The sequence below is a fragment of the Poromitra crassiceps genome (genome assembly GCF_964638095.1).
Source record: "Poromitra crassiceps genome assembly, chromosome: 13".
Classification (NCBI taxonomy): domain Eukaryota; kingdom Metazoa; phylum Chordata; class Actinopteri; order Beryciformes; family Melamphaidae; genus Poromitra; species Poromitra crassiceps.
Window position 1 is genome coordinate 28,312,225 of NC_139644.1, and position 7,500 is coordinate 28,319,724.

Here is a 7,500-nt window from a genome sequence, read left to right on the forward strand (position 1 = left end):
CTTTCTTTTTATGTTCAACAAGGCTTTTCGAGCCATGCTAACGACATAAGACAGGAAGAAGGGGCAACATGGACCCTTTAGTTGTTGTAAACCTCCTAATGAGACTGCTTTAATGAAGAAGTTGCTTTTGTCATTTGGGTTATTTACAGCGCTCCTGCCCAGGTTGCATTCATTAAGGAGGATGCCCGGGTTCAAAGAGAGACAAGGAGGCCCTATTGTCCTTTAAACATACCGTAGTTGAAATAGATGCAGAGGGATACCGCGTTACCAAGAATGTACATGTAGAGAGAGGGCTTAGAAGGAAGAGGAAATCTGCATTCTATTCCCCACTACAAACATCCTTACTTAGCTTTTCTGAGAACTCACCCATGTGCTGCTGCCTCTCTGGCTGCAATCAAATCGCTAGATTGAACAGTTCGTCAGGATTACGAGAGCCTGACCAAGGTTTCAGGACAGAAACCTTCCATAATGTTCAATTATTTATTCTAATAATCACATATAAAATAATCTATGTTGGAGTTTAGTTGATTAAGTTCTCTACGATGCATTTACCACTAATAACATTCATATGCACAAAAGACTTAAAAGTTTTTGAACAAAGAAAAAATGAATCTTAAGATAATGGGTTTATAACAATGGTGGTTCTCAAGGTGGAGTCCGGGGGACCAGCAGGGGTCCTCGAGGAGGTTCCAGAGGGTCCCAAGCAAATTGATGAATTGTTAAACTACACCATTATTTCCTTTAATTAAAGAAGAATAACTTTTTTGGTCATAGTTCATCTCTCTGCCTACAATACAGATCAAAATCATATCTAACGATACAAAAAATCTCCGATTTGGTTCCGAGAGACAACATCTGGGGGTCCGTGTCGAATAGTTTCATAATGTTAACTGACTGACGCTACAATGCTTAGATAGCAAATAGGTTGGAAACACTTTCACAGCATGTAGTTTGGCATCCGGCCAAAAGGACCACATGAGAGTTTAGCAGACTCAGAGCTTTGAAGGATACACATCTCTATAAAGACAGAGAGGGCTTCGCAGCGCACAAAAGTTCTCGTCAGAGTTCAGCTGTGGATTTACCCGGGATTTGGCAACCCTGTAAGGAAAGGAGGAGGATGTTCTGGCTGGGTTACTAGAATCAGACAGGGAGAGGCAGAGTAGGACTTTGAAGATGCTGACTGTTAGACAGTTATACCTTGCTTTAGTCCTGATCTCTACTTCTTGTATCACAGATTGGAGATCAGATCACACATTTCAACACATACTTTTACAAAATGCAGAAGTGATATTGTCACATATTGTCACATTGTCTGGGGAATTCTAGGCTGTGGTCATTTATATTGATTAAAAATCCATTAACGCTAGAAGTGTGTATGTGTGTGTGTGGGGTGTGTGTAACTGCATTTTTGATGACAGTAGTTGTCCCAGTCGGTTTACTTCACTTCTCTGTCGGGCATCAAGAGGCAAAGTGGAGCAGCTCAGGAAGGAGATTATTCTCTCTGTGTGCGATGAAATGTCCTCATGATTTACAGAACCTGTGGAAAATCATTTCCTACAAATCATGTGCTTTCTTTTGAGCAGTATCCAAGGGGCAACCGACTGTTCTGAAGAAGCCTTCAAGTGCCTTAAGCCTGTATTCTCTCTAATGGCCTGCAGGGGGCAACTCCACTGGCTGCAAAAAGAAGTCTGATTGTATCAAGTCAATGGGAAAATACTACTACTTCTCTCTCAGTAAACACTTCCCTAATGAGTTTATGGGCTCACTAGTTTCAAGTCTTCCTCAATACAGCATAATCATTTTGTAAATTACCGTCTCATTTAGAGTCAAATAAGAGGATAAAGCAGACTATGTTTTGGGGTGTGATTGACAGGTCGCCTGTCCAGTGATCAGCTCGCAGATTGCAGACCAATAGCAGGCAGCTCTGTAGTGTGGCAAACCCCTGGTCTCGCACTAGTGGCTTCTGGCTCTAAAAAACAAGATGGCGACAGTCAAAATGCCAAACTCTAAGCTTCAGAATGAGATTCCACAAACCAATGGGTGTTGTCACGGTGGCTACGTCCATATGTTCATATGGCCTATGGCAGTATTTAATCAATGTATAAGTTGTGTTATTGTGAAAATCTAACTATAACTATAATCTGTAAGTAACACCTTAGCTGCAAATGTTCTCAAAGCACCCACAGTCCTCTTGTCTGCATGGATTGCTGCATCACAGTGAAATGTGATGTGTGTGTGGAGTAGCCTTTCCACTTCACACTCACTTGTCTGAGTCATGTGTCACTCCTGATCTATCACCATAGACTGAAAGCTAATTTTTCAAGAGTCGTCTTCACGGAGTCTTTCCCCTGCCATCCACTCACACTAACTGCTGTAAAGGAATGCTCTCTATATCTCCCCTTACCCTTAGCTCTTACTTCATTTTACTTCACTACTACAGACTACTATGGTTTTTCCTCACGCTTCTCCCTCACATAATCTTCATACGCTCACAGGAATCCTGTCTGTGGGCACTCCTGAAACTTACACTCCTTATTGTTGCTTACTTTATTCATTTTGGTGATCTGAGAATTGAAGCTTATGCGAGGGATCAGTGTTGGTAAACAAACGGCAGCTTACAATGGGACCCTATGGAGCCAGCCTTGAGTGTCCCGTGCTAGCAGGCTGTGCTTTTCACTAAATTCACTTCATTTTAAAAACTGCGACAGTTCACACAACTTTAACACGACATACATACAGTTGGGTATATTATACATCAGACCCTTGAGCTACTTCTGCTCTCACTCAGAATGTCAAAATATAAGCGATATGATATCGTTTTTGAGATATTAACTATTGTTTGGCACAACTCATGCTAGTGAACTGCTGCGGTTCCGGGTGGCATATCTGGGTGTCGTGATGTCACGCTGATTCGTCCTATTGGTTGCACTCACTGTGAGTCATCTTGGGAGAGTGTAATATCTGTGTGGTGAGTGTGATATCTGACCTGTGGAAGGAAGGACAGTGCAAACTGTCTTTTTCTCTGTATTTCACTACAGTATCAATAATTCTATAGAAAGCAACTCAAATTATGCCCCACTGGTGCTAAACTCCTAAACAGTCTGCACGGCACGCTGCTGTTTTGGAAATGTCACCATGCAGTCAGTTCAGTGGCTTTATCTCTCAGCGTCTACTGGAGCTCAGACAGGGGTTAATTGATTAATTCCATCGATGGATGGATCTCTGTGCCTCTGTCTGTACGCTACCTTTTAAGACCCATCAAATCATGTGTACTCTCCTTGGTTCTGTTGACCGGGCTCAGCTCTGAAGAAAATGCCTCCATTTGCAATGTAAAATACATCTCACAACAAAAGATGAATATGCTAAGGGCGTCTGGTTACCAGGATTTTAAACTTGTATCGATCAGATTTGGTGCTGTAAACATTTTAATATTTCGGATTTAATACTAGGCCGCCAAAATGTTATTCTTTACCTATTTTCATATAACTTTGTTCAGCTTTTTCGAACCTCTCTAGACCACCGCTGCTTTTTGTTTAATACTTCATTATGCAGATTGTTTTCAAATCAATGCACAAAGTTGCTGAGGGCTAAAGTATCTTTTACTGTACACCCGTCAATGAAAAGTGTTGGCCATTACAGTATAGTGTTAATTAAATCCAGTTCTCAGCAGATGCATTCTCCAAACCAAGTCTAGTTAGTTTGTTAATAATTCACACACAGGGGCCTTCCTGTGCCAGCCATTCCTCTGTCACACTGGTTCACTCTTCAGTCCAGCGTGTCCTTGTTTTGTCTTTGGTGACCCTGTAGCTTTATGAGCGGCCTCCTGCTGTTCTCTAACCACCTTTGAAGGCATCATCTGCCTTCATGTGCACTCGCATCAGCTCTTGGCTTAAATCACGGCTTGTCGCTGTTGTACCTTGCAGTGTTGTTGGCATGCACATCTCCTCACAGAAGGGGGCAGTGCAGTGTGAGTGGGCAGTGGTGGCCTAAAGGTTAGAGAAGCGAGCTTGTGACCGAAAGGTCGTCGGTTCAATCCCCTGCGACCAGCGGGATAAATGAATCTGGGTGGGGAAAGTGAAAAGCAGTGCTTGCACCTCCCTCATTACCACCACTGAGGTGCCCTTGAGCAAGGCACTTCACCACAGCTGCTCCAGTGGAGCTGATCAGTGGCCAGCAGATCAGACTGTGGTTGTACTGTCAGCTTCCAGGTGTGAATGTGTGTGTGTGAATGTGAACAGGGCGCTTCTGAAAAAGAGAGCATTGCTGTCCGTGAGACTCCCCTAGATAAATAAAGGTGAAGAAAGGAAATGAAGGAGCAGACAGCATCAGTGTAGCCGTCAAAACGTTTGTTCACACGTCCAAAAGTGTCTCAGTGGAGCTGAGGCCGGCCTGTTGCTGCCCCACTGCCTCTTTACAGTCTGATGTCATAGATGATGGTGTGGAATCACGGACAGCTGCCAAGGAGGATGCTGTGAATGGCTTGTTAGCGCATTCGACGGCAGAGAGGTGGTGCTGTGTTCTCTCCTCCCGTGTTTGGCAGCTGACTGGTTGTTTGTACTTCGGTAGTTCATTGTCTAAATTGCAGCGGCTGAAGTTGCCAAGGATGAAGATAACCGAGTTGGGGTGTTTTGTTTCCAAATGAGATATGGGTCTTCCTAAGAGCCTTTTAGTTTCTTCGGCTTGTTCTGTGGAGGGGTGGGGGGTGACACCTGCCAGGGTAATGGATGACAACGCCCCGGAGAGGGGAAGGGACGGCAATTAGTCACTGTCTTGAGGTCCGGAGAGCAGGACTTGGCTAACACTGGGATGTCTGTGTACCAAATGTTAAAACATTAGCCTTCAACCTGGCTCTCACTGTGCCGAGTCTCAATATGCCCCATCAGGCAGTGTGCACTTCTGCAATAAATGAGTCAGAGCCAGAGACTGTTTCAGCTTCAGCTTCACTTCACTTCACTTCACTCTAACAACTGCCAACAATAATGTTGGTAGTTGTTGGAGAATGTTTGATTGGTCTGCCATGGGCAAACACGGACAAACAAGGAGTAAACATCTCGAATCTGACCAAACATCTCCAAACAAGGACAGACAGCCATGGCACACCATGTCTGTGTTTGTCCCCTTTTTGTTGAAAGTTTGATTGGTGTGCCATGGGCTTTATAGACTCTCTAGACAGTGAAAACTTTTTATTTTCTGCTTAAAGTTTCTCCATCTTGCTAATGCTTTTAATAATCATGGACCTAATTTAGACTATATATAATATATATATATATATATATATATACATTTTCTTTCTTTGGTTTGTAGTAGTTTGTGTTGTTTCGTCCTTAGTTTTATTTTGTGTTGTTTCGTCCTTAGTTTTAGGTAGTAAATCATTGTTTTAACTTTTAATTTGGCGTATACAGTATGACTATTTTACTTACAGTAGGCGTATACAGTATGACTCTTTTACTTTGGCCTATACATATATATATATACTATATACAGGGCGCTAGACAAGATTAACACTGCTTGGTTACACACACACACAAGCACACACACACACACACACACACACACACACACACGTCACACACACACACACACACACACACAGATACATACATACACTCGCACACATCGCCTCGCCGAGGTGTAACTCAATTTCTGCAGCTTAATTAAGAACAGCCCACTTTGGAGCTGCCATCTCGTTTAGCTAATTAGTCATGAATATGAAATGCCAGGGTTTTAATTAGGTTGCCATTGTCAGAGAAAGAGAGCGAAAGAGCGAGAGGGAAATCACACACCAATTTTCCATCCTCGCTTGGCCACACTTTATGATAAAGCCCTTGTAGGAATGCCATTTGATTCCTTTGTAACAAGTTGTAGAAGAGTACATGCTGCTTTACCTTTTATTCTCGCCCCAATTGTCCTTGGCCAATTCCCCCTGCTGTCTTGGTCGTTGCTCCACCCCCTCTGCCGATCTGAGTTGTAGACTAGCGCATGCTTCCGCTGATACATGTGCAGTTGCCAGCCACTTCTTTTCACCTGACAGCGAGGGGTTTCACCGGTAGGACGTAGCGCATGGGAGGATCATGCTATTCCCCCAGTTCTCCTCCCCCACGAACAGGCACCTCGACCAACCAGAGGAGGCACTAGTGCAGCGACCAGGACACATACCCTTAATCCGGCTTCCCACCTGCAGACACAGCCAATTGTGCCTGTGTGGACGCCCGACCAAGCCGGTGGTAACACGGGGGCTCGAACCTGCGACCTTCGTGTTGGTAGGCAGGAAATCTACCGCTGCATGATCCAGATGCCGCAACAATCTAATTTTGGAAAGTCTCCTGATTATAGAAAACACAACCGCACAGCTGTTACGTTGTCTGGGCTTACCCCCACCCCCCTCTCTCTCCCACATTTTCACTGTAAACACTCAAATGGCACATAGGCAGGGAGGGTTTGGCAGGCAGTGGGGTCTGGGGGGTGCTCTGTGCAGGCAGTGTTGGGCAGGCGGAGGGGTTTGGGGGGGGCTCTGTGTTTGGCAGGCAGAGGGGGGGTGCTCTGGCGGATGGGGGGTGCTCTGTGCAGGCAGCGGTGGGAAGGCGGAGGGGTCTGGGGGGTGCTCTGTGCAGGCAGCGGGGGGAAGGTGGAGGGGTCTGGGGGGTGCTCTGTGCAGGCAGTGGGGGGAAGGTGGAGGGGTCTGGGGGGTGCTCTGTGCAGGCAGCGGGGGGAAGGTGGAGGGGTCTGGGGGGTGCTCTGCGCAGGCAGCGGGGGGAGGGTGGAGGGGTCTGGGGGGTGCTCTGTGCAGGCAGTGGGGGGAAGGTGGAGGGGTCTGGGGGGTGCTCTGTGCAGGCAGCAGGGGGAAGGCGGAGGGGTCTGGGGGGTGCTCTGTGCAGGCAGTGGGGGGAAGGTGGAGGGGTCTGGGGGGTGCTCTGTGCAGGCAGCGGGGGGAAGGCGGAGGGGTCTGGGGGGTGCTCTGTGCAGGCAGCGGGGGGAAGGTGGAGGGGTCTGGGGGGTGCTCTGTGCAGGCAGTGGGGGGAAGGTGGAGGGGTCTGGGGGGTGCTCTGTGCAGGCAGTGGGGGGAAGGTGGAGGGGTCTGGGGGGTGCTCTGTGCAGGCAGTGGGGGGAAGGTGGAGAGTCTGGGGGGTGCTCTGTGCAGGCAGCGGGGGGAAGGTGGAGGGGTCTGGGGGGTGCTCTGTGCAGGCAGCGGGGGGAAGGTGGAGGGGTCTGGGGGGTGCTCTGTGCAGGGTAATTAGATTGATTAAGGCTGAGCTGGCACTTGGGACGCGGCGACAGGGATGGGAAATGGAGATGGATGAGCCTGTGGGGCTGCAGCCACCAGATAGGAATAGTGAATAGGGCTGATCTCATAGAGCCGGCTGGCTGTCTGCTGCTGCTGGGAGGAGAATGGCCCATTCGCCTCATCCCCTCTCCATCCCCAATCTGCAGCCGGGCTTAGCCGGGCCAGATTCACTCCCACTAAGACACCACTGGATGCTGTGTTTGAAGGACTCGTCTTTT